Source organism: Mustela nivalis, assembly GCF_964662115.1.
Source record: "Mustela nivalis genome assembly, chromosome: 1".
In the NCBI taxonomy this organism is placed as follows: domain Eukaryota; kingdom Metazoa; phylum Chordata; class Mammalia; order Carnivora; family Mustelidae; genus Mustela; species Mustela nivalis.
Window position 1 is genome coordinate 14,657,661 of NC_139020.1, and position 27,876 is coordinate 14,685,536.

Sequence of the window (27,876 nt, forward strand, 5' to 3'; positions counted from 1 at the left end):
CTTCAGTAAGAGACCAAGAAATATAACGGTTTCAGGAAACATGTGCCACACACACAAGATAAAGATTTTCAAGTAACCAACATCACAGAGAATTTTAAATGCGTTGATAATGTCTTCAGTACTTGTAGATCTGTCATTAAACGACTTCCAGGATATCTCTGAAGAGGCAGACTGCTTTTCCTTGCCTTCATGATGAATTCTGTACCTAGAGCAGCAAATTAAAATGAGACCATTTTTAATAAAGCCATGCCAAGATTTAAAAGTAATTTTGAGGCATTAAGCATAACAAACCAAACTATAATGATGAAAGAAACATTTTCATTAAAGCTTTAAAAAATTACACTCAGAACTCCAATGTAGGGATGGAATCGAGTCTACATTGTCTCAAGGGAGCCAAGATAACAAATGACAGCTAGAATTTTAAGCTCATCATAACAAATATATAATTAGTTTTGACCTTTTCACAACATCCCAACAAATATAATGATTCATAAGCATGCATATTGCAAATGAAATTAATTGCAAGGGTATCTTTCAGTGAAATGTTTAATGATCTCATCATAGATTTCCTGGATGATTTCCTTCTAACTTCCTCCAGAAAATGATGCTGTTAGAAAAGCCACACACCAAGTTAATTTTGTCGAACCAGAACCAACCAACAACTACAACTTGTGCCTGGCTCATGTTTTCTCATTTATATGGAAGCTTTTTCTTTCCTCCTCTCCCCCTACTTCCATCTCTCCCTGACCAAACTTGACCTAAAGACTCTGGTCAAATGCCACAGATGGATGAAACGTTCCCTCATTTCTTCCCAACTCTCTCCTGTGACTTATCTATACTTGAGAAATTTGACCTTAATGCTATTTGGTCCATGATGGTAACTTGTGTAGCACTTTATTTCAAGCCCAAATCACCCTCTTCGCCACCACTCCCAGGAGCGGCTCACACAATACAGGATATTTTATATATTAAACATGCAAGTGACTCCGATCAAAGCTGTTAAATTTCCCACTAAAATATAAAACTTACTCATCTTTTCCATTCCTAAGCTTTCCTGGAAAACCTTGGATTCATCTTTTCCCTCTTCACTTCCCTCCTTAGGTTTTCTAGATCTTATTTTGTCCCCAAATATATAACAAAGTATTGCGAATTCCCAGAACCTCACAAAACACATCAGATCTTTCAAGCAACTGTCTGTGTTGAGGAGATTCTTCCTCAAGGTGGAAATGTTTGCATTGGCCTCTTGACGATCCTCAGAAGTCATTTGTGAAAACAAAAGACACAAGTATAACGCAGACCCTCAAAGTATGCAGCATGTTAGCCAAGGTGACTACACACCCACAAAATGAATTCACTCAAAAATTTAAGACTAACAGATGAAAGGAAAGAAAGGAGGGGAGGAAGGGTGGGTCCCTGAGTTCAGTTAAAGAGCAACTATGTTCCCATGTATAAAGTGTTGAACCAGGGCCTGAAGATGGATGGTTTTACTCCTCCACTGAGGAAGGCAGAGAGGGGCTTATGCCGTAATCTAAAGGAGACAGGTCATAAGTGAGTTGGACATTCTTGAGAGCAGTGATAAAATGCTCCCACCAATCCCCAAAGGACCCAAATGCTAGCTCTCTGGAAACATTACAGGAGTTCTGATTTGTTTGAGAGTTTTAGAGATTGTGCTTCTTTAAAGCAGAAAGATGGACTAGAAGATCTACCAGACATCAAGCTATTTTTATTGCTTTATATGACATTAAACGATATTTAAAATGTATCAAATGTGATTGCTCCTTTTACACCTGAATTAGCACGTGAAATTAGCTGAAATTAGCTGAAGATAAAGAAGCATCAAGTAGTCCACCTTGTAACCAACGCCACAAAACCTGCAGGCAGCTATCCTTTTCAGGTCCTATTATTAGTATCACTCTAATCAAGCTCTTGCTGCCCCTCTCTCCTCCCCAACCTATGAAAGCAGAGGTCTAGGGAGGCCTGGATGTCTCAGTCTGTTAGAGCATCTGCCTTTGGATCAGGTCATGATCCCAGTTCCATGTCGAGCTCCCTGCTCAGCGGGGAGCCTTCTTCCTCTGCTTGCTGTTCCCCTGCTTTTGCTTTATCTGTCTCTCTCTTTGATTGATAAATAAATAAATAAATAAATAAATAAATAAGATCCTTGAAAGAAAGAAAGAGGAAGAGAGAGAGGAAGGAAGGAAGGGAGGTAGGGAAGGAAGGAGTCTAGAAAAGACCAAGTGTGCAAGATATTTCAGATTATCCAGCTTGGAAAGTGGTACCTTTTCCCTGTGAGGGAGTGATGTGGTCCACACTGCTACCACATGAACGGGCTCCAAGCAAACCCATCTGAGAGGATGGGAAGGCTTCAAGCAAGAAAGACAGGTATTTCACTCCCCTGCCAGATACATCTGCAGGTGACTAGCTAACATGATCCATGCTCATCTAAGAAGATAAAGTAAAAGATTAAAGAGGGACCCATCTTTGAACTTGTTACTCTAGCATGGAGATAAACCAGATCAGTTTTGTAATATACACAAGATGAAGAACTCAGAGAAAGACTAGAGCTAATCATGAGTACATTCTCTCAAACTATCATTTTTATAACATTATTCTCCACTTCAGGTCTTTCAAAGCACACTTTATTAGCTTTAACTACAACGTTGACAGAATCCACAGTGGCATTTTCTACCTCACATTTGTTCCAGGGGCTAGAGCATGGCCCTAAGATAGTGGGGCTTGCCTCTCTTGAACGACACTCTAAAATTTTCATTACAAATCACCTTGCTTTTGTCATTAAAAATTACTTATGTAGCTACAAATTATGAAAAGCCTGTGATTTTGTTAAGTCAAAGATAGATAATTTTGGTTTTAGTTTTTGGTTGTTGTTGTTTTGTTTTGTTTTGTTTTTGTTTTTGTTTTGTTTTGTTTTTCCTGACAGTGTAGTCAGGATATTGGAGAGTTTTAGTGAGAACAGAGAGAAAGGAGGAATTAATTTTTAATTAAAATATTATTAAAACTCTCTTTCCCTACAGTTAAGATTCAGTGTTAACCTTGCAAGCAACTATCTAAAAGAGCTCCAAGAATATCAGCTCAGCTTACATTGGTGCTTCTCTGAGCATCATCAGAGGAATTGGTTGGGGGATGCTTCAGAAGCTGATGAGGGCACCACAGAAGGGCTGTAGGTCCTCAGATGGAATTTTTATCTTTATTTCTCCCAACAGGATTCTTTCTTTATGGTTGACTAGACCCCTCCAATTTTCTTTCATGGCCCCAAGATGAATATTAAAGCTGAGTTTTATTCTTTGACATATTCCTGGCTTAGTTTTGGGTAAATCATAAAATCTTCTTACCTGAGGATAATGGCAAGAACCCCTTGGCACAACCCTCTGGAGCAAAGAAGACAGTTTCATGAGGGCCTAGTTCCCAAATAGTGAGTAGAGATAAGAATAGCAATGATGGAGACCTGTTATGACCACATATGAGCAAGTAAGGGAAAGAAAGAGTTACCAGAACCTGCAGACTTCCTTTAAAGAAGGCCATCCAAAAAGAGTTGTGGCTTTGAAAGGAGAGATGTATTTACTGCAGACCTGAGGTTCAGGTGGGCTAAAGACAAGGGGACCATGAATTTCACTTTTTTTTTCAAGACTGATCTTCTGGCCTGGCGTCATATTGGCTCAAGTCAGCAGGAACCCATATTTGACCTACTGGCCAAGACATCTAGTGATTTGGAATCAAAATGTCACTCTCCTAGACTAAAGAACAAATTGACAACTGGATATGGAGATATAGACAATACTCAGCACACTATTTTTCTTCTATATTGGGATTTATGTGGATCAGTAAGTACTAAGTAACATTCAAAACTAAAGTATTATCATTAGACATTTCAAAGTGAAACCCAATACATCTCCTGAAATCTACATTAACTCATGTGGAAATCAAGTTACTTCTTAGAGAGAAAAGGAGTGGAATAAAATCAATATAAGGAATTTTTGAAATAGAAGGAAACAACTATTTTCAAGGTTGGGATTTGGAGTTAAGAAGACCTGGGGTGAGTCTCTGCTCAGCTGCTTACTTTGTGTGTGAACCTGAGTAAGTTGCTTCACTTCTCCCTAGACTTCAGTTTCTTCATATCAACAGTGAGACCATTAACAGTGCGCACATCATGCCTGACACTAAGTATTATATTATTATTATTTATTGTTAATTTTAAAGCCTGAAGTTAAGATGAAGAAAATAAAACTCTACTAGAGAATCTCCATCTGGTCTCAAAACAAAATCATAGAGAAACTCAATAGGCATAAGGATCAATGTGCAGCTCACAGTTAAACTGTAGTATTCGGTAGCCAAATGACCTGCATTTTAGAATCAGAAAGTGGTGTTTCTGCAGGCTCATGTAGGGACTCCTCATGATCACTGTCATCTATAAATTGCAACACTCATTGCTGGGGCACATCAAAGCCAAATGGGCTGGAAACCAGCTCCAAAGAACAGGAATGTTTTGTGGGGCATCTGGCTTGGTCAAGTCAGTAGAGCATGTGAATTTAAAAGATTTTATTTATTTATTTGATAGACAGAGATCACAAGTAGTCAGAGAGAGAGAGAAGCAGGCTCCCTGCTGAGCAGAGAGACGGATGCAGGGCTGGATCCCAGGACCCTGAGACCATGACCCGAGCTGAAGGCAGTGGCTTAACCCATTGAGGCACCCAGGTCCCCCTAGAGAATGTGACTCTTGAGTCTGAGCCCCACATTGGGTATAGAGCTTACTTAGAACAGGAAGGTTTGGGACGCCTGGGTGGCTCAGTTCGTTAAGCAGCTGCCTTCGGCTCAGGTCATGATCCTGGCGTCCTGGGATCGAGTCCCACATCAGGCTCCTTGCTCAGCGGGGAGCCTGCTTCTCCCTCTGCCTCTGCCTGCCATTCTGTCTGCCTGTGCTCGCTCTCTCCCCACCCCCCTCTCTGATAAATAAATAAAATCTTTAAAAAAAAAAAAAAAAAGAACAGGAAGGTTTTATCATAAGCCTGTAGTATCCCCCAAACTCCAAAATATACCAGTCTGTGGGACATGACAGACTTTTCAACAAGAGTCATAGTCAAGGTCCCAACATGAAACAGATGGTGCACTCAATAAACTAATAAAAGAACTTTTATTATTAAAGGGGCTATTTATAGAGGTGAGGGCAAGAATGAAGAAAGCTGATAAGGACTGGCATTATCATCCTTAAACCAGAAGGATCAGTGAGAATGAATTATGTTACCAGGACCCAACCAGAGCATTGGCCACAGGACAAAAAGCACCAATAGGAGTTGTAGCTGTAGGTAAAAGGTAAAAGAACACAGCCTCTGTTGATGATCATAGGCCACTATGAATAGAGGAGTGGGGGTACTATGGACTATTATGCAATGGAACCTCCCATTGGATAGACCCAACTGGAAGTCACATGGCCAGGAAGCCAGAGTGTATGGTACAGTCTCCTTCCTGCACATAGAGCACGCTAGAGTAGTATATAGAACAGTTCTACAGGGATGATGGAAAGTAGCCATCATGCACAAACTCTGTGAAATCAATTAAAACATATACTAGATCCAAAATTATCCATAATAAAAGATGAAGGCCATATTTAGACCCAGAAAATTATTTTCCATTCCTGACAGAACACAAAGAAATGAAAGATGCCATCATGTGTTAATACAGATGGTTGAAGCCCATGGCCAAACAAGAGAAAGGGCTTCATAATCTTCTGCCTCATTAGCAGTTATTTCAGAATATTCTGTGCCTAGCTTCAATGTCCATTCCAGAGCCCCAGCTTACTCTAGACCTCACCAACTGGTCCAAGTCTCTTTTATTCCCTACTAAAGCACTTGAGAGATATACGACTTGAAGTTCAGCCCAAACCTCTCTAGCCACTTGGCTCAATCACTAGGACCACTCACTGCTTACATCATGCAATGGACAGGATGGTGATCACAGTCAATAGTATTATAAGGCATACTTGAAAGTTCCCAAGAGAGTAAATCTTAAAAGTTCTCAGCATAGGGGTGCCTGGGTGACTCAGTTGCTTAAGCATCTGCCTTCAGCTCAGGTCATGATTCCAGAGTCCTCAGATCAAGCCTCACATCGGGCTCCCTGCTCAGCAGGGAGTGTGCTTCTCTCCCTCCTTCCCACTTGCGCTCTCTTTCACTATCTCTGTCTCTCTCAAATAAATAAATAAAATATTTTTAATAAAGTTCTCAGCACAAGAGAAAAAAGATATAACTTTATATGATAACAGATGGCAATTTGACTTACTATGGTGATCATTTCACAGTGTATACAAATATCAAATCATGATATTGTACACCTGAAGCTGATATAATGTCAATTATATCCCAATTAAAAAAATATGTAGAGACAGTGTATCTGGATTCCGCTCTTAGCTTCAAAACCTACTCCAACATGTCTAATACCTTGGATATGCCATATATTAAACTGATGTTTAGAATATTTTTCAGGAAAATGGAGAAAATTATTTCTGTCTTATATCCAGGAAATTTAAGATCAAATAAGAGATTATATATGGAATTATAAAGTATTACAAAAGTATAAAATGTGATTATTAGTCTATGCCTTTCTTGGTCATTTATAATTCTTGACTGAGTTTTATATATATTAGATTGTATAGGCAACACTCATAAAGTACAATAAAAAATAACCTTATTTAAAAAAAATAATATCCACAGATTCTGCAGGATTTCGGTGAATAGCCTCTTCCCTGCAGTGTTCATCGATGTGGTGAGTACTGGAGTCTAGTCTTTTTTCCCAATTTAGTAGACCTGCTGTCTGAATGCAGTTCTGGAAAAGCATCTCATGCTATACCTACTTCAGTTTACATGTTAGGAGAGGTTCTCTCTGGATGCAGTTTTGAAGTGATTGTTTCTTCCTGCTTCACTGTATTTTCCAAAATTTCTGATATTCTGGAATGAAAAAAAAATAACTTTTTTTAACTGAGCCTTGGTGTTTTTAAAAGTTTCTAAATGGCAAAAACCGTTTGTGTAAGTGCCTAAAAAGAAAAACCTGTTTGTATGGAAAGGGAGATGAAGGATAAAATGAAAGATTAGGATGAACTAAAGCTTCTTTTTTCCCAGCCTTGCATCCAGCAGCAATAACACTTGCTTTATCTTTGAAGTTGATAATATATTGTGGACAAGCTAGGTTTATCTCAGAAACGCACCGGGTTTTCAAATATAAAATAAATCAATACAACTTTCCACATTAGTAGACTAGTGAAAAAAAGATATGCTATTATCTCAAGTAATGCAAGATAAAAGCATTGAGTAAGATTCTATTTCTATTATGATTTTTTTAGGAGTCCCTTATATGAGATAAACAGAAGGAAACTGTATGTTTAATAAAGATGAAATACCAAAACTAAAGACATCAAACATTATGCTTAATGAGAACCTTTGGGTCTATTTATTTAAGAATAAGAACAAAACAAGTATATTTACTAATACAATTACTATTTAATCTAGGACTAGAGAGCCAAAATTATATAAAGTATTATGAATAAAGATAAAATGTTATTTGTAATATAAATAGAAAAAATCAGCATTCTCAATAGACAAACTATTAAAAGTAATTAGACTGAGTTCTTCATGACTGCCAAGTACATGCCCAAACTACAAAAATCAACTCATTGTCCTCTACCAGCAATGACTACTTAGAACATGTAATCAAATGGGATCTTATTCATAATAACAACAAAAACCATAAAGTATCTTGAAACTAAGTTAATTAAAAATTTATAAGAACACAATAGGTAAAATTTCAAAATGTTAATAAAGGACGTAGAAGGTGGGTCGAATAGATGGAGAGACAGACCAGGTTCCTGAGTGGGAAGACTCGGTATTATAAAGATGTTAATCATCCTCAAATTAATCTACATAGAGCATCCCAATCAAAATTAAATTTCTTTGACGAATTGAATAAACATACATCAATATTTACATTGAAAAATAAAAACCAACATATAGCCAAATCAACTTTTTAAAAAGAAGAAACCTAATGTAGTGATATTGACATATTCAGTCACAGTAAGAAAAAGCAAAATGATACTGGCACAAAAACAGACAAATGAGGGGCACCGGCGTGGTTCACTCAGTTAAGCATCTCACTCTCAATCTCAGCTCAGGTCTTGATCTCAAGGTTATGAGTTCAAGCCCCACATTTGGCTCCATGCTGGGTGTAGAGCCTACTTAAAAAAAAAAAAAAAAAAATGACTAATAGAGAGAATAGAGTTCACAGAGAAATGCCCATATATGTGGGAAGTTAGGATATGATAAGGCTGAAACTATAAATTAATGGTTAAGGATTTTTCAATAAATGATGTAGCAAAATTAATTCATCACATGGAGAAAATGAAAGGGAATCCCTGACCAACAACATTGCAAGGGTGAACTTTAAATGTGACCATTATGACCTTGGGAGCAAGAAAGACTCCTTAATTAACAATTTTTGAAAGAATAAACAGATAAGTATTCTTCAAGTCATGAAAAGGATAGAAACCACAGTGGAAAAATGAGCAAGGAATACAGTCAGGCAATTTACAGATGTGGGAACCCAAGGGTTAACAAGAAGGTGATGAGATGTCCAAAATTATTAGCCATTGGAAACATGAAAATTAAAACTACAATGATATATTTCTATATACACACTAGTCTATAAAAAAGAAACCTGAAGCAAGAAGTGTACATGGAGATGTGGGAATAGAAGCATCCTTACAAACTCTTGGTAAGGGCAGACAGGTGTTGCCAATCAAGAGTCACAATGAGCACATAAATATCCTAAGACCAACAATTTCATCCCCGGGTTTATGAACTAAAGATATTTTCACACAGGTCCACAGAGTATCAAAAAGGGAGCGTTAACTGCAACACTTGGTGGTAGGAAACCAGAGGCAATCCAGCTGTCAATCCCTGAGAAAGGATATATATGTTCAGGAAACTGCTGCCTTATCACTAAGGCTTTCCCTCCTCTTCCAGGAGGAAAGAAACACATTACTTAGCATCCTCTTGAGATTAGGTGTAAACCCATGGCTGAATTCCAGAGAAAGGAATGTTTGGCTGGATTTTGGTGGATGACTTACAGACCTGGCTATCAGAACTTCCCTAGTGCAAATCTTCTTCCTCTTTCCTCCTTCCACCAGGCTTGAGTGGAGGTGATCCCTGGAGTAGAATGGGATTCACGTGTTCAAGGTTGTGGAATCACAAGATGGAGTGTGTGGCTCCCTGAATTCACCTAAGTGGGAGCACCCACTTCAGACTGTTAATTGAGTTTCAACTTCATTAATTAACCTGATGCTCTTGTAAGGCTCTGACATGTGAAGAACTTAACCAGTTGCATGTGTAGTGTTCCCTTAACTAATATGATAGATAAAATTTGGTAGATGAGTATGCAATAAGCCAAAGGTGTATATCTCCCCAGAGTTCAAGAGTTGAGACCTAATCCCCAATGTGATGATATTTGGAAGTGGGGCTTTGGGGAGGTGATGAGGTCATTAGAGCAGACTGGTCTTCATGGAACTAACTACATTATAAAAAATATCCCAGAGAGCTTTCTCCTTCTTTCCACCATCGAGAACACAGCAAGATGGCTGCCTATGAACCAGGAACCTTACACATTAAGCGTGATGTAATGTTGGCTGTAGAGGGAAAAGAAAGCAAAAAAAAAAAAAAAAAAAAAAAAAGAGAGAGAGAGATAGAGAGAGAGAAAGTGCATGAAATAAAAGGGAATAAGTAAATGTGTGACTGAATAAGTAAATGCCTAAGTGTAGAGTTTATGCATAGACCAATAGTCACAGGGTGACACAAAGTAAGGACTGTGATCAGTACTCAGTTCCCATAAGAATAAAAAGAATTGAAGAAAAATCTAACCAATGTTGGTAATGACCATCCTATTTCCTCATTCCAATTTTCCATCATTATGCAGCTGCATCTTTAAAAAAAGAATTTGATGCATGTGCCATTGCCCCATGTATTAGTTGGATCCAGCTGCCACAACAAAATACCATAGACTGAATGTCTGAAACAATAGATATTTATTTACTTCTCACAGTTCTGGAGATTGGAAGTCAAGACCTAATATGTGCTACCTATAAGAGACTCACTTCAGTTTTAAGGATGGATGCTGAATTACAGTTGTCGCAGAATAGATGAAAATGAGTAATATCTTCTTGATGTTAAAAGCGAGTGATGATGCTGACATCATTTGTGGTATCTCTTCTTATAAGAGCACCACTTCTATCCATCTTCATTACCTTGTCTTAATGTAAAAGCTTCATAAAGTCTTCATCTCCAAACTCTATCACATTGAAGGTTCATAAAGTCTTCATCTCCAAACTCTATCACATTGAATTCAACATAAGAATTCAGGTCATAGCTTCTTGCAATCAATTATTCTCTAATGCTGCTCAACCCAACAAAAGTTAGGTCAACTTCCAGGATTTTGTATAAGGTCCCAGCAGGAAGACCACTCAGAAGAAAAGAAAGAACAAGAATCAGTAGAAAAGAACTGGCTTTTGCTGCCTGAACAAACTCCCCTGAAACTAAGCACAAAGGAAAAATGCTAATTAGTCCATATTTGCATCCCAAAATGGACTGAAGTGCCAGTTCCAAGTTGCTGAAAAGGTGCATGGCAGTTCTTTCCCAAGGAGTCTACCGTTCTTCGCATCGTGGAGAGGGATGAGAATGTGGGGCAGTGCTGAACTGATGTATGCTGTTTTCTGAATCAATCCTGCACACCTTACTGTGGAAAAAAACAAATCCAGAGGCCACAGCACATACATACACCTAGTTTCAGGCAGTACTAAATTACCTGAAAGTGTCTCAATTAAAGAGAATTACCACCCCCTTTAAGCCGCAATCATAGACATTATGTATCATCGGGCTAAATCGTTTCCCTGGGAGATGTCCTGATTAAGCGGATTTCCCAATTAAGCCTGTCCCAGTTGAGTGGAGCATACCATTCGGATTAGATTCCTAATTTATATGGGAGGCTTTATACTTTATATAAAGGGAAAAGGGGAGTTGAGGAAAATTGTCAGCCTCTGAAATTTCTCCCTGTGCATTTACCCATTCAACAGCAAACCCTCCCCTTTCTCTGATGAATGGAGTCACTTACTAACCAAAGTCGTGCTAAATCTCTTAAATAAAGTATAAATTGTCCCTTTGAAGCCACAACTGCCCTTCAAAAACTCTCAGAAACATCACAGTCATCCCCTTGTGAGGCAGATCCCTTAATGGGGCAGCAGCAGATTGAGGAACACAGAGGAAAAGAACAGCCACAGTGTCCAGAATGGGCCACACATAGTATTGTGTAGTTTAAAAAAAAAAAAAATCATTAGCAGGGTACCTTGTCACAAATGCAAGTGAATAAATGAATGAATGTGTGCATGAGTGAATGAATGAATCAATGAATGAACAGCATGCCTATCAGGGCAGGATGAAAAGTTACAACATATCACTGTTGCTCTTGCCAACATCACAGAGCCACAAAATGAGGGGAAATGCTGGTCTCAATGCTGCACTGAAAACCTGAAATATATTTGGTTTCATTGTTAGACCATCACTTGAACACACTGCCAAACAAAATGATGAACCCATAAATGCTCCATTGGAATAGCATTGTATAAGACTTTCTGCAGAGGTTCAAATATGGTCTCATGAGGAGACAGGATGAGTTTGAAAGTGTCACCTAATCTCTTCAAACCACTGTATCCTTACCTGTAAAATACTATTTTAGGTATTAGTTAGTATTATTGGGCTTAAATTAGTTCCCTGTGAGAAGTTTGGACTAAATAATTTCGGCAGTCATGACGAACCTTAAATCCGGTAGGGTTTAAGGATCCACAAGAAGGATTCATAGAACTTAGGAAAGCTGTCATACCCATAATTATGGTATATTATAGCAAAGGGACGAAGGGTAAAATCAACATTGGGAAAAGCTGTATAGAAAATGATCCAGACGGCACTAGGCATAAGCTTCTAGGTTTCTTCTTCCAGTGGGGTCACGTGGATAGCACTTAATTCCAGCAATAACATTTGGCGATTTATGCAAAGCATTGCCAACGAGGGAAGCTCTTGGTGTGCAGTATTTGGGGAATTTGGGGGGGGGGTGTTTCTTTTTCTTTGAAGATTGGTCATGTAAGCATAGCTAATCATCTACATGACTGACCATAACTCTTCAGAGTGCAAGCTGATACTACAGCCCAAGGCCCCCACCATCAGTCACGTTTCTAACATTAACCATCCAGCATAACCCAAGGCTAAGATAAGCAACAACATGGGTTATTCCAAACACTTAGAGTTTATCTCTCAAGACCTAAATGAAAGTCAAAACTTTCTTTTGAACATGAGGGGTTTGGACAACCTATACTTTCTGCGTTAATCCTTTACTATGCAGTGTCTCTCCGCATTGTCTCTGAATAGCTAGACTTCAAGCATGGTGGCTGAAGCTCTCCAACTATCCCAAAGAGAAACCACAGAAGCCACATGGCATGGTCTAACCTAGGCTTGGAAGCCATATAGCATAACCCTGTTGTTCCATCCTCTTCACTAAGTCAATCATGAAGGCCTACTCATGTTCAAACAGTTGGGACATAGACTCCACCTGATGAAGGAAGTAATATCAAAGCATTTACAGGCAGATTTTAAAACCACTCAGCCACAAAGTCACAGGGAACGTTCTTCCTGGCTCCCCTGACTACTAATAAGAATTTTTCTTTTTTGTCTCTGCCTAAGGAAAAAGCACTTTCAAGTCAAAAGAAATAAACACAGAAAATACTCCTTTCAAGGCAAAAACGCAGTCCATGATCAAATGCAGAAATTTCTCTTGGCATGATGAGCTTTATTTGAGTGATGGAGTGCTGCTGCCTGGCGTGGGCAAGGCAGCCCAGAAACCCAGGTGCTCCCCAGGAGGGCATGAAGCCACCTTGGTCCCTTTCACCAAATTTGCCTGAAGGAACTTCGTCTGTTCATAAAACCCGCTGACTGGACTCCCTTCTTTCCCTTTTCATGGATTTCTTTTTGTTTGTTTGTTTGTTTGTTTGTTACCCTACTTCAAACCCTATGTATAGAATTTTGTAAAATAGCCTCCTTAAAAGCCATCAGTCCTTTAAAAAAAAAAAAAAACAGTAGCTGTATAACAAACGCAAGAGATATCTTTGCAAGAAAATACTTGCTTTTACATGGATTATAGGAAAAGAGAGACATGAGACCTTTCCTTTATGGCCTCTGACATTTATGACCTGGTTATTTCCCCCATGAAAAACTGATTTTTAACTTATTCTATTTCACATTTTGTATTTAGCTCACTATCTTAATTTCAGACCCTTAGAAATTTAATTTTCTTTTCGGGAATGACCCCAAACCTTTCAGAAGGTTTCTTGGCCTCATAGAGAAAACATGGAATTACCAATCCAGTCAGACTCTTGCCTAGCTCCAATAGGGGTCCCCACTCCCCTCCACAGAGGAATTTCTGAAGGTGGTCTCTGACTCAAAAGATAAAAGTTGAACTGTTCAGGGATGCCTGGGTGGCTCAGTGGGTTAAAGCCTCTGCCTTTGGCTCAGGTCATGATCCCAGGGTCCTGGGATCGAGCCCCACATTGGGCTCTCTACTCAGCAGGGACCCTGCTTCCCCCTCTCTCTCTCTGCCTGCTGCTCTGCCTACTTGTGATCTCTGTCTGTCAAATAAATAAACAAAATCTTTAAAAAAAAAAAAAAAGTTGAACTGTTCAGAGAACTATCCTGCCTATTTACATCCATCTCCTGACTGGAGATTAGTAGCAAAACATGCCAAGAAAAAACAGTCTCCAGAAATCTTTATCCAACACACAAAGCCAGCAAATAGTGAAGAGGATTCCTAATGATTCTCTTGCAGATGTCTGTTTTGCAATGCAATTCTCAATGCAGCCATCTAACAAGGGAAATCACAGCAATCTTGGCCTGAAATCTTGCTGCCCACCAGACCTCATTCTGGAGAAGGCATCAGCCATGGCCATCACAAGTTAGAAACTCTTTCTGAGTAGCGATGTTGTGCTCCTCTGGATGTTGGACAAACTTTTGTTTTAAAAGTGAACATGTGCAGAGCATGTAAAGGAGGAAGGAAGAGCCTGAAGGAGTTTTTTTTATATTGAATTATTTTTCTAGGCTTCCAAAGAAAGTAGACTTATTTGCAGTGCTGAGAATATCGTAGATGGTTAAAACACAAAATGATTTTGAAGTTTAATTTAAATTTCACCCTTCTGGCTATTTGTATTTGTATTTTCACTTCACTTGAACAATGAAGTAGCTTGGACAGTTTGGGGCATGTGGTTAAGCCTTTTAATTTCCTGCCCCTCATGCACTACTGCTCACACGGCAGGGTGACTGCCCTTAGCACAGCAGGTGAATTTTTAAATTGTTCATTGATATCTTTGGCCTAACATTGCAACAATATTTTGTGTAGGGGTCTCACTGCTATATCCATCCGAACCAGATCTTGATGACATTTGGGTCCATCAATAGTGTAGCAACTGCTCTTACATTCTGTCAACTGTCCCATAACAACCTATGGACAGCAATTCTTCAAAGACATCTTAAACAGAATGAAAAGAGCACTGAAGAAATTCTAAATCCTTTTACACTAACAAATAAATTCTCCGCTGATACTAGGGCTCAGCATTGTGCGAAGATATTTTCCAAAAGATAAGGAAGTAATTTTAAGTGTTCAGAGACTTCTTTTCCTTGTCCGTAGACTGGGGATCCTTTATCGTGAGTAGCTTCTTTTGAAGTAGATCTTTGTAACCAGAATGTAATGGCACCATTAATTCACTAGTGCATGAATCAGCCTGAGAATGGTTCAACTTTTTTTCACCATCTGATTGTGTGTTCTTTCATACTCTGGTTTGTCTCCAGACCGGCTGTTTTGTTTTGTTTCATTTTCTGATTAGCAGAGTATAGACCCAGTGTGATGGATGATTCAGGGCTGAGAGAAGGAAGACTTGTTTCCCAAAAGGAGTATCTGCAAATGCAGACATTCTGCCTGTTGCCGTTTATCATTAATTTGGGTCAAAAGCATGTGACATATGAAGACACAACAAAGGGCATACTATCTCTTTTTTTTTTTTTTTTTTCCCAATGGCTCTCCACTTCAACATGTCATTTTGGAGAAGAATTTATATGGAAGAAACAAATATTCCGAGTGGGGAAGACAGAGAGGGGAAATGTACACAGATAATAGAGGTTGATAAAAAAAAAAAATGTACTCAAATAATAGAGGTAGAGAAAAGGGGGGAGGAGCCTGAGAATAGGGCAGTTGTTGGTGTTAAACCAAGCTCTGGAGGTAGGATAAACTAGGTGGAAGATGGACTTTTAAAGTCTCATCTTGGGGCGCCTGGGTGGCTCAGTGGTTTAAGCCTCTGCCTTCGGCTCAGGTCATGATCTCAGGGTCCTGGGATCGAGTCCCGCATCGGGCTCTCTGCTCAGCAGGGAGCCTGCTTCCCTTCCTCTCTCTCTGCCTGCCTCTCTGCCTACTTGTGATCTCTCTCTGTCAAATAAATTAAAAAAAAAAAAAAAAATCTTTAAAAAAAAAAAAAAAAAAAAGTCTCATCTTGGGGGTGCCTGGATGGCTCAGGTGGTCAAGCATATGCCTTTGGCTCAGGTCATGATGCCGGCATCCTGGGTTCGCCATCGTCCAGCCGCTCCTGGCTAGGCAGTTAGTCTGCTTCTCCCTCTCCCTCTGGGAGAGCCCCCTGTTTATGCTCTTTCTCTCTCTCTCTGTATCTCTCTGTCTTAAATAAATAAATAAAATCCTTAAAAATTGTTTAAAAAATAAATAAATCTAAAAACAAAGTAAAATAAAATCTTGAAGCACCTGGGTAGTGCAGTCAGTTAAGGGTCTAACTCTTGGTTTCAGCTCAGGTCATGATCTCAGGCTCATGAGATCAAACCTCAGCATTGGGCTCTGCACTCAACAGAGGCTGGTGGAATTACTCCCCCCCTTTCCCATTGCATCTCCTGCCCTCTTTCTCACAATCCTAGGGTCCTGGGATCAAGCCAGATGCCAGGCTCCCTGCTCAGCAGGAAGTCTGCTTCTCCCTCTCCTTCTCCTGTCCCCCTGCTTGTGCTTACTTGCGTAATCTCAATCTCTGTCATATAGATAAATAAAATCTATAAAGAATAAATAAAAATAAAGTCATTGGCAGATTTTAGGATAGGATAGGAGATTAGACAAGATCATGGGTGAGACATTATACAGGCCTGGCCCTCCAAGTAGAATAATGTCATGCCGGCCTGCTTCATTTTATCTTCCAGATATCATCCAGAAATAAACTACAAAATTTGAGGATTGCCAGGTCCCAGATCAGCAAACTATAAAGCACTCCTTGTTTTTGTACAGTCCATGTACAAAGAATGCTTTATAACTGGTGGAAAATACCCAAAAAATATTTAATGAAACATACCACTATATGAAATTCAAACTTTAGTGTCCATAAATAAAGTTGAATGAGAGCACAGTTACACAAGCTCCTTCACAAATTGTTGATAGCTGCTTCTATGAGAAAAGAGCAGAGCTGAGTAGTTACAACAGACAATGCACAGTATGACCCACAAAACCTAAATAATATTTACAACGTCACCCTTTACAGGAGAAATCTGTCCCACCCTGCCCTAAATGGTCGAGTCCTTGAATGCCCATGTATAATTCACAAAAAGTTGCTGGCATAAAATAAAGATAACCCTCACTATATATGTTTAGATCCAACAGCAAATACATCACAGTGTTTATCCCACAGACCTGCTTCTTTTTACTTTGTGTATAATCAGACAAAATAGGCTGAAGTATCACTAGTCACTGAAATCATAAATGGGATCGTTCATATAGTAGAAGGTGATTTTTTTCCATCTTCTCACCAAGAGAACAAAGAAATTGGGACTTAATCAGTGAGTATTTAGGATTCATGAAAAGAACTTCCTGACAGTTGGGAAGAACGTGGGATAAAAGAAGCTTGGGCATCATTTTCTCTCTGTTATTAAAACTTCCTACTCCCTAGCTCAGGACATCAAATAGGGTCTTGTCACCTGGAAGAATCAAATCCATGTAGCTCCTCACACACTGTCTTCCAGGTAGTATTCGATGTGTAGGATGGGGATGAGGAAGGCTCCCACTAGCTTGCCCCTAGCTCTGACTACACGGGCAGCCCCGGAAAGAGACTGAAATTTATCCTCATTCCTACAGCCTCCTCCTTAACTAGCCCCTGGGCCTAAAGATACATCAGTTGCCTCCAGCAAAAGGGTGCAGAAGCCAGTCTACTTCCGTCTGATCTGAACATTGCCACTCACCATCCAGCCCATGGGAGTCTGATTAATGCCCCTCAAAGAGGTCAGAACTGGTGACTGTCACATTATATGACAAAAGGGACTTTGCAGATGGGATTAAGGGAACAGACCTTGAGAAGGTGGAGATCCTGGATTATCTGGGTGGGCCCTCAATGTAAACACAAGTGTTTTCATAACAGGAGGGTAGGAGGAGATTTGACTACAATGGAAGAAGGCCATGTGTCTGCTGAAGCAAGTGCTATGCCATTGGCTCTGAAGCCCAAAGAAGGGAGCACGGAGCCACAAAATGCAATGAATGTAGCTCTAGAGTCTGACAAAACAAGAGAAGGGCTTCTCCCTTAGAGGTTCCAGAGGCAAAGTGGTGCCTTGATTTTAGCCCAGTGAAACTGATTTCGAACTTCTCATCTGCACAACTGTAAGACAATAAATGTGTACTATCTTAAACTATCAAGGTTGTGGTAGTTTGTTAAAGGAACCATAGGAAACCAATATACATCTTCTTTATGCTTTTTTTTTAAACCTGTAAAAATGTGGTAATGATAGGATCTGCCCCAGTGAGGCTGAGAGTGGTTACATAAATTTTTACACACAGACGCATCAAGAGGAAGGAGAGAATGGGAAGCACAAAGTTTAAGAGGGACCAGAAAGTCAGTAATTGGGATAAATAATATTCAAGTGCACCATATGTTTAAAAAAATCACAATTAATATAAAAAAAATCTTAGTGGGGACACCTGGGTGGCTCAGTCAGTTAAGCATCCAACTCTTGGTTTCAGCTCAGGTCACAGTCTCAGAGGCGTGGGATCTGGCCCAAGCTGGGCTCCACACTAGGCATGTAGCCTGCTTGGGATTTTCTCTGTCTCTCTCTCTCTGCGCCTCCCCCCTTGCCCCCTACATGCTCTCATGCTTGCGCTCTCCTTCTCTCAAAAAATCCTCAGTGAACTATCACAATATTTGTAAAAATTTTATTCATTTGTTTGAGAGACAGACAGAGCACAAGGGTGGGAGAGGGGCAGAGAAATAGGGGGAGCAGACTCCATGCTGAGCAGGGAGCCTGACATGGGGCTCTATCCCAGGACCCTGGGATCATGACCTGAACTGAAGTCCGATGCTAAACCAATGAGCCACCAAGGTGCTTAAGATATCACAATTTTAAATAAAGGCAAGATCAGTATTTTTTTTTTGCTTTGCCTCAGGCTCCAACGTGGCTTAGGATGGCACTTTTAGTGATCCTATCATCATTTAAAATTTTGGTCATTTTGTTCATCGTGGACTTTTTGTACTAATTGTAGCATTAATTCACCCTAGCCCACACAAAGTATTAGAACAGTGCCCAGCACCTATCCCTTCTCCTCTATTTCTCTTCACTGTGACATCAATCCTAGGGGCTAGATCCTTAAACTAATTAGAAGCTTTTCAACTGAGGCAACAGGAACAAGAGAAGATGACTCAAATCCCCAGCTCCTTCCCTATCTTCTGATATTATTCGGTGTGGCAAGTAATCATGACAAGAGATAACACTTATGGAATAGTCAGTGCAATGTGAAATGCTTTATGTGATTCTAACACTCTAAGAGGCCAGTACTATTATTATCCCCATTACACAAACAATGAGACTGAGACCTAAAGAGATGAAATAATTCACAGCTAGACAATGAAACACTAAAGGTGATTTTTCTCTGTATCTACACCCTGTCCCCATGTGCCAATCACCTCACATTTATAAGAATGCTTATTTTGGTCTTTCCCTTACTCATCACCTTTGCCTTCTTTCATCAACTCCTTTAGGACCCTCCTAAGACATTCATTTTTTCACCAACTCTTAATTTATACTAAACCAAAGAACACTGTTCAACTCAGTAACTTCTTCTCATTAACTCAAGCCACCACTTCCCTTTATCAGACTCTATGAAGTCTTGGGATTCTTCAGAAGCATTTCTCTCAGTTCTTCCCCATCTTACACCTGCTGTACAGGGTCTGATCAATGTTTCCTTGGTTTACTGTTCCATTTTCTCCCATGTTCAACAGCACTATCTCAAGCCTTACCACAAACACAGGCACTTTAGTTCCCACTCAATGAAAAATAATAAGAAATTCTTGACATTCAGTCAAACTACCGGTGGTAGTTCTACATTGTAAATCCTTGGCCTCAGTATCAGAAACTTTGTTGTTTTGAAAGTACAAGTCACTTCAAACATGGCGCCTCCAAGACTCTTCCTCACAACCTTTCTCAGTTCCATTTCGTACGCACACTTCCTGCCCCATTGTAATAGTTGGCCTCAGCCATGGTTCAAAGACCTCTTTTCAAAGTTGGAATAACACTTTCTAGAACTTCAACTGCATTATGTATTGTGTATGATATTAGTCAGAGTTCTACAGAGAAACACAATGAATAGGATATACAGAGACATATAAAAGGAGATTTAATATAGGAATTGGCTCATGCAATTAGGGAGACTGAAATATGCTACTATGTGCCATCTGAAAGCTGCAGAACCAGAAAAGCCAGTGTTACAATTCAGTCTGAGTACAAAGGCCTGAGAACAACAGGGCTCCTCGTATAAGTCCCAATGTGCAAAGGAACCAGGAGCTCTAATGTCCAAGAGCAGAAGAAATGGATGTCCCAGCACAGAAGAGAAAAGAGAGTTTGTCCTTCCTCCACCTTTTCGTTGTATTTGGGCCCCCAGTGGATTAGATTGCTCTGCCACGTTGGTGAAGGTCTATCTTCTTTACACAATCTACCAATTCAAATGCTAATCTCCTTTGGAAACAAGCACACAGAAACAATGTTTTACCAGCTATCCGGACATACCTTATCCCACTGAAGTCACATAAACCATCACAAATACCTAATTCTTTCTACCATAATTCTGTGTAGCTGGCCACCATGCAATAACCTATAGAAGAATGACCAGACTTGGGTCCTTGAAGCTTTCCTTGGTCCAGAGAACCTGGTCATATCAGAAAGTCCACTCCTACTGCCCCAGAGCCCCAAATGAGGGCTTTTCATATATTGTCTTTTCCTAATGTCTTAATGGAAAGTTCTGTATGCATTTTCATCTCCTATATAGGAAATGAGCTGAATTTCAGTCTCCATACTGAAAAAAAATACATAGTTAAAAAAAAAATTTCTGTACTTCATCTTAAAAATTTTTTTTTTTTTTTGAGCTCCTACTCTGTTGGGAAAGGCAAAAATGTAATCTCAGGGTATCTCTTACCTGTGAATGGTCACGTAGAGGTGGTTGGCCTACTTAGTACTGAAGTGTTGGGATGGACAGAAGGGGAGAGTAAATCTCCCTGTCTTCAGTATTAAGTCTATCCAGGAGCTTCCAAGATGGCTTCATTCTTAGCCACATGACCTCACTTGGGCTCAGTTATCTCAATGCTGGCTCCCTGCCACATCTGTAGGCACGAGACCCACTCCATTGGTCTATGTGGCTAGCTGGGAATTAGGGATCTCTACTGGATTATTATTTACCCCTAGTTTCTTACCTTTTCCAGAATGGGAGAAGGAAAACCTGTTTTTCTTATCTATTGTGTGAGCAGATGCAGAGAAGGGTGAGACCCTTCCCTTGGTCACAATGTTCCCCAGTCCTTTATCATGGTATGGCAAATTGCAAACACAGCTTCAATTCTGCCCCACTCTCCAGAGGCAGCTCCTTTGCAAAGTGCATGGCTCCTCCCATCAAGAGAGGAGTCTTCTTCTCCATTGCTTGAATCTGGGATGTCCTTTGACTTCCTCTGGCCAACAGAATATGGCAGAAGTGATGTTGTGCCAGCTCTGATGGAGGCTTAAGGAGTAATTGCACATGTCTTTCCTCCCTCTTGGTACCCCACTGCCAGGCTAGCCTACTGGATAATGGAAGGCAAAGAGCCAAGTCTCTCCAAACCTCAGTCTTCCAGAGCCATCATTGTGAGCCGACTATAAAACCACAAGCACACCCATCCACAGTCAGCCAAACCTGGCTAACCTGGCCCAAATCAGCAGAACTGGGGCACAACAAATGCTTTTTGCGTTACTCACTAAATTTTGGAGTAGTTTGTCATGCAGCAAAAGCTAACCAACTGTGTTTCTCACAACATTTTGCTTCAAGTCCTCCAAATTTCTCAAAGGCATTAAACTTTTGAAACATTGAGGGCTCCTTCTATCCCCTCAGGCAATAAGCAATCTGATTGGAACACAGGGAGTGGCAGATAGAAGATGAAATACCTGGAGAAAAACAATCAAACAAAGAAAAGTTGTTATCGTGAATGAAAGACTGTGCTAAATATATGCTGGTTGACCAGGATTTAGGTCCACAGATTTTGACAGCCTGTCAATCTCCACCTCATCACAGTTTATTTCTGTAGCCGAAACCAGATACAATTTTTAAAATTCCTACTCTTGCATGTGCCCAGTCATGTAACTTGGTCACAGTCATGGCCCCAGACATCAGTAGTTTTGATCTTGAGTTACCATTTAGTGAATTTTGGAAAGTTGTTTCTCCCCAGATACCTCCAAGGAACTCTCACTTCAGCTGACCTAGTCCAATGGGTACATGTTGGTTAATATTCCCAGGCACTGAGACTGGCTTCCCAAATCATCCTTAAGTATCGCTGATTTCAACCTATAACTGTGCTCTCCAAACACATGCATACACGCAAGCATACGCAAGCACACACACATACACACACACACACACACACATCCATAATACACATACACACACTTACACATGTACACATGCACGTATACACCATACACATTTATACACACACATACACATAATACACATACACACATATACATAATACATATATACACATGCACATAAACATACACACAGGCACACACATATACACAGGCACACATACAAACACAAACACAGACACAGACATACACACATACACATGCACACTCAGTATCACCCAGGCTCTGCATTTTAGAGTCCTTGGTGCTGGGATGTGGCAGGTTCTACCATCTCTACATGTTGAGCCCAGAACCAAACCTTCCCCCCTTCATTTACTTCAAGCTTAGACCCATTTTCTCCAAGCTAAGATCCAAGCTTAGACTCTCTCCTAATTCTCCAGAAGAACAGAATAAGACTCAGAGGCAGCTGCTGGAATCCCCAGGGCATTCCTTCCCTAATAGGAAATGTCTCAATCTCAGTCCTTCCATTCAGTCGTGAAATACACCTCACTTTCCATACCATAATTCAATTTTGTGACCCTCTCAAAAAATGTGCGGCTTGTCCTACTATCTATATTCCCATGTGGGAGATAATAACAAAGTAAGTTATTTGTTCTTTAGGAGAAAACTATTAAAAGTCTTCCTTACCACATACACAAAATAAAAATAATTTACATGAGCAAACAGCAGAACCTGGATGGAGACAAGGAGGAATATCAAGGTTTTCCCCAAGAATCCTAGATGGCCACTAGTCTCTTATTGGTAGAATTAAGCAGTCCAACCAAGGATGGTGCCGCAAAAGGGCTTTCCATTCCAAGGAATTGCAGGTTTCTATTTCCAGAAACTAAAAGCACTAGAAATCTCCACCCTAAAAAGGCAATTCTCTGCCTAAATTTTTTTATTAACTTATTTTATTTAAATCAGTTAACATATAGTGTATTATTAGTTTCACGTGTAAATATCAGTTACTCCTCTGTTGCATAGAACACACAGTGCTAGTCCATCAGGTGCCCTCCTTAATGCCCATCACATAGTTACCCCAGTCCTCCTATCTCTCACCCCTCCAGCAACCCTCAGTTTGTTTCCTATTATTAAGAGTATCTTATGGTTGTCCCCCGCCTCTCTGATTTCATGTTATTTTACTTTTCCCTCCCTTCCCCTAAGATCATCTATTTCATCTCTTAAATTCCACATCTGGGTGAAACCATATAATAATTGTCTTTCTCTGATTGACTTATTTTGCTCAGCATAATACCCTCCGGTTCCATCCACAGCATTGTAAATGGTAAGATTTCATACCTTTTGATGGCTGAGTACTATTCGTGTGTGTGTGTGTGTGTGTGTGTGTGTGTGTGTGTGTGCGTGCGTGTGTACAATTTAAAGTGACATTCCTTCCTCCTTGGGCACTCCACTGTGGCATTTACTTTTTCTTAATCTTTGAATAGAAGATTCAGTTATTTCTTCCTAATGGCTGATAGGTTATTCTGCCTTAAAACTATATGTTATGTTATCCTCTGGTCTCATAATTCTGGCCACATGTAGACTATTGTCAGCACAGATTTTTCCATTGAAGAAGACAGGTATTGCAACTTTACCAATTAAAGAGAAAGGTAGCACTCAGTTTCGTCACTTCTCAGTTGCAAAGCTCACTGAGCAGCAGAAAATCAGAAGTGATTGCTGAGAACTCCCCAAGACCCCAGGTGGGACACCCCAGGTCTCAGGAGCAACACCACTGTGGTCCTTTATCCACTAAAAACGTTGCCTTCTTCCTTTGAAAGTGAAAGAGACAAAGAACATAGCAAATCTTCAGGGAGATTTATCGTCTTTTACTTAAGAAAGTAACATCCCACAATTTTACTTAAGAAAGTAACACCCCACAATTTTCCCTACTCCCAACCCTCAGTAAGTGATGGTGAACTTTTGCTCCTGCTACAACAAATTATTACTTGAAAAAGTCGTTTTCAAATTTCGACAGTTTCTACAAAGAAAGAGGGCACATTTCCATGTTAGATGCCTGATCTCCCAGAACACTATGCCCATTTAGTAGAAAAGCAACCCAGCTGGTGTTCTAAAGAACAGAATCTTTGGTGGTTCCAGTTGCTGTATTACAAAGCATAAAATATATAAATAATAAGGGACCTAGATAAGTAGACATTATAAATGACTAATGAAGAAAGCCTACAGGCAAGAGATGTCAACAGCTTGGAATATGCCAGAGTCTCTCCCTTTCGGCATTGTTGGAAGACTATTAAGAACATTATGTCTAATTTTACTTTCACCATTTTCTTTGCAAAACTGGCTGCATTGTATAACACACCCATTATTGTTCTACTTTAAGGACATTAAGTCGAGAGCATCTCCAGTTTTACCCATCACCTAGAGAGTTGCTTTCCTGTGATATTTTTGAATACGGTAGTGTATGTTTTATCTAGTACAGCATCTTCCTTACAAAACGCATCTAAAAATATGACTCTGGGTTAAACAAATAATAACAGTGATCAGGAAAAAAATGAATTTGTATTAGGCAAGAGAGAAAAAGATAATCTCAAGCTGAGTTCTCAAAAGAAATGCAGAGTTAATGAGGCAGCTATGAGGCAGATATGTGCAAGAGGATGATTGCAAATGACAAGTGTAACAGAAAATATTTCTGTGCCAACAGATTTTCTTAGGGAAAGAAAACTATAGGAAAATAAGAAAAGTTTAACACCAAGAGTTGCATATTTTCATGAACAATGAAGAATCAAATTTATTTTTATAGGAGAAATATTGATGGTTTCATGAAAATTTTAAAAGGACGGTGTGGAAAAAATAAAATACCAAGTTAATGTATTTTCTGGACACATGAAGTATGTCAAATAACTTTTGCCCATTCTCTCCCCAAAAGGCACAGTGTTTCTCACACACAGGGCAGCACAGAGAAAACTCAGTAGAAGCCCATGGTTGCTGGAAGGAATATGAAGTTTACCCTGAAAATATGACATTGACAGTCTTGTATTGTTCATCCCCAAACCGGCCTTCACCACATCCATATTCAAGCCTTGTTTGCTTGAACATCTTTGTTTTTACTTCAGCATCTTTGCTGGTTTATCTCCTCATATGTGAAAATCTATTATGGGTCAACATTCCATTCACTGGAACAGCATCTTCCACTCCTCTCCAGAAGGAAATATGGGATTGGTGGCTTTGCAAATAACCCTTTCTGACTTGGAGATCTCAGGTGCATTTTAATTGGGTCAAATGTGATCAGTTATCACCAATACCACAGGAACATAGACTAGCAAACTTATGAGCTATTATTCTTGTAACCTCTCCCCATTAACCACACTGAGGCCTACCCTGCCGAATAGTATCACAGAATATGATGCCATTGATCCGTTACTTAGATGTGAGAAGGCTCAGGTCTAACTCCATTTGTCTTACGCTATCTAGAGCTGGTTAATTTTACTCCTTCTATCCAATTTAACTATACCACGGATATTTGCATTTTTGATCATGAGTGATGGAGAAATATTGGGAAAACTAAAATGGGATACCAGTTCATCCATCCCCGCTTTCATGCCACAAACATTTATTATTGAGCATATACCGGGTGCCTGGAATTGTGTTTGGAGCTGGAGATATAGAGATGGGAAAAAGGCCTTATCCTGGGCACCCCACAGTCAGTTGGAAGAAATGTCTTGTGATGCTGATGATGATGATGATGATGACGATGATGATGATTAATGTGATAATAATGTCTTAGGTGCTTTTGGAGATGGGGATTTCTCAGAGCCTCCAGAAGGCAGCAGACATAGCTACAAAGACAGAGGGACCACAATATCTCTGTCTGCCCAAACTTCCCTGCTCTGCTCTCCACAGTCCTGTTTGAAGGATGTCCACTTTCCCTACACCCGGGCAGGGATGGGGAATGCAATGGCCCAGAGCTGCCCAAGCACCCCTACCAGATGCTTGCTTTCTGCTGCCCCCTGCAGGGTTTGCAATGAATAGACTCATTGATTCCCAAGGCCATTGTCTTAGAAATCACAGGGCCAAACCCTTCTAAAAGGCAATTGCTGGACTCATCCATCCACCACAGGGGAGAAGCCGAGACTGTAACCCAAGCCAGGATCTGCAGGGGCCCCAAGTGGATCACTGAACCAGCCATGAGTGCGTCTTTAGCTCTTTGCCTACTGTCTGAGCAAGGGTTGTTGACAAGTGACCACCACCATTTCACGTGTCCTACAGGAAAACATTTTTCTGAACCCCATTAGGGCCCACAGATCTTTGTTCATCTCTTCTGAAAAATAACAGCAGTGGTTTAAAAAAGAAAAAAAGAAAAGAGCACTGGGCTGGTATTTCCTACTTTCTGTACTGAACAAAACCAATTACTTCTTTGTCTCTTTCCTACTTGAAAGGATAAGGAATATAAGCAGAGTGTACATGCTGGCATGTTGGAGGACACAGCCTTCAGGGTGGATCAGGCTTTGACAAGGGGTGAGTCCCCAGTTTGAGAAGTCTTTCCCTCAGGCATCACTACTGCATCCCAGTCTTGAGAAGAGCTGCACACAAAGCCACGTTGGCAGCTCAGCCATAGACTAGGGCTCGTTCTCTTTCTCCTGGCAGTGCCAGCTCAGGAAACACAGAGCTCACAGTGTTTCCTCCTAACTGTGCCCCCCTCGGTCCCTGTCAACTCATTAGCATAATCATTTGCAGGAACGTGTGCTTTCTTTAGACCACATATTACTATTTTTAAAATCGTTTTCTATTTTACTTTTTTTCACTACCTTTTTTCCCCTATCTCCCCCAGTCAATGCCTCAGCTTCTCCCAACATTTCTTAAACATCTTAATTTAATTTTATTTTTTTTTCAGTGTTCCAAGATTCATTGCTTATGCACCACACAACATTGAATTGTTCCAGGGCTTCTGACAAGTCTGCCTGGACCACCTCTCACTATCAGATTCAGTGCTTGTTTCCTCCTGATCTTTCAAACTAGGCAAACGAGGTTTCAAGGTCACACGCAGCAGCAATGGACTGCATGCTTCCAGGCACCTTATGAAGATGTGGTTTTAATACTTCTTGTACCTTTGTAAACTGACCCTCCCAGATGGCAGCGGTATAGGAGAAGCAATGGAGCTTTATTAAGTTAATATGTAAATCACAATAGCTCTTAGTTCCCACTTGCTTAATGAAGGGACCCAAGAGAATCCCAAAAACTTCCTCGATGTTTTTCAGGGAGGCCAAGATTGCCTGCCATGACTTCAAGGGACAAATCTGCTATGGGTTTTCATTTCAGCTACACCTTGCCATACACGGTCTATACTAGAGGAGGTGTCTTAAGGAGTTATCACTCCATGGCTTACAGAATCTCTGCGAGAAGAGAGGTTGAAGACATTCCCATTGCAACACTAGGTACTGCACCCTTCACCTGGTGGCCACCCAGAGGTTCTAGTCTGCCTAGGATACTAGGGTGATGTCTCAGTTGCCTCTTCTGTGGGAGCCATGAAGTTGTTCTGCTGATGCTCACATTCACAGCAAGTCTTCAAGCTTCCGGCTTAAACTGCTCCCTTATAAGTGTTAAGAACTGGCTTTGACAAGCTCTGGCGAAGGGGTGGGACATGTATGCCACCACTCCCTTACATACACCTACTCTTCCTTCTCTCCTCTCCAAATGCCTTTACCCTATAATGGGGTTAGTGGTGTCTTCCCCAGAAGTTATGTCCAGGTCCTTACCTCCAGCACACATAAAAATTAACTTAATTAGACAGGATCTTCTGAAGGTATTTGCAGGGGAAGGAGAAGAGATGGCCATGTGAAGACATAGGCAGAGATTTGAGTGGTACTTCCACCATCAGCTGGAAGAGGCAAGGAAGTGTTCT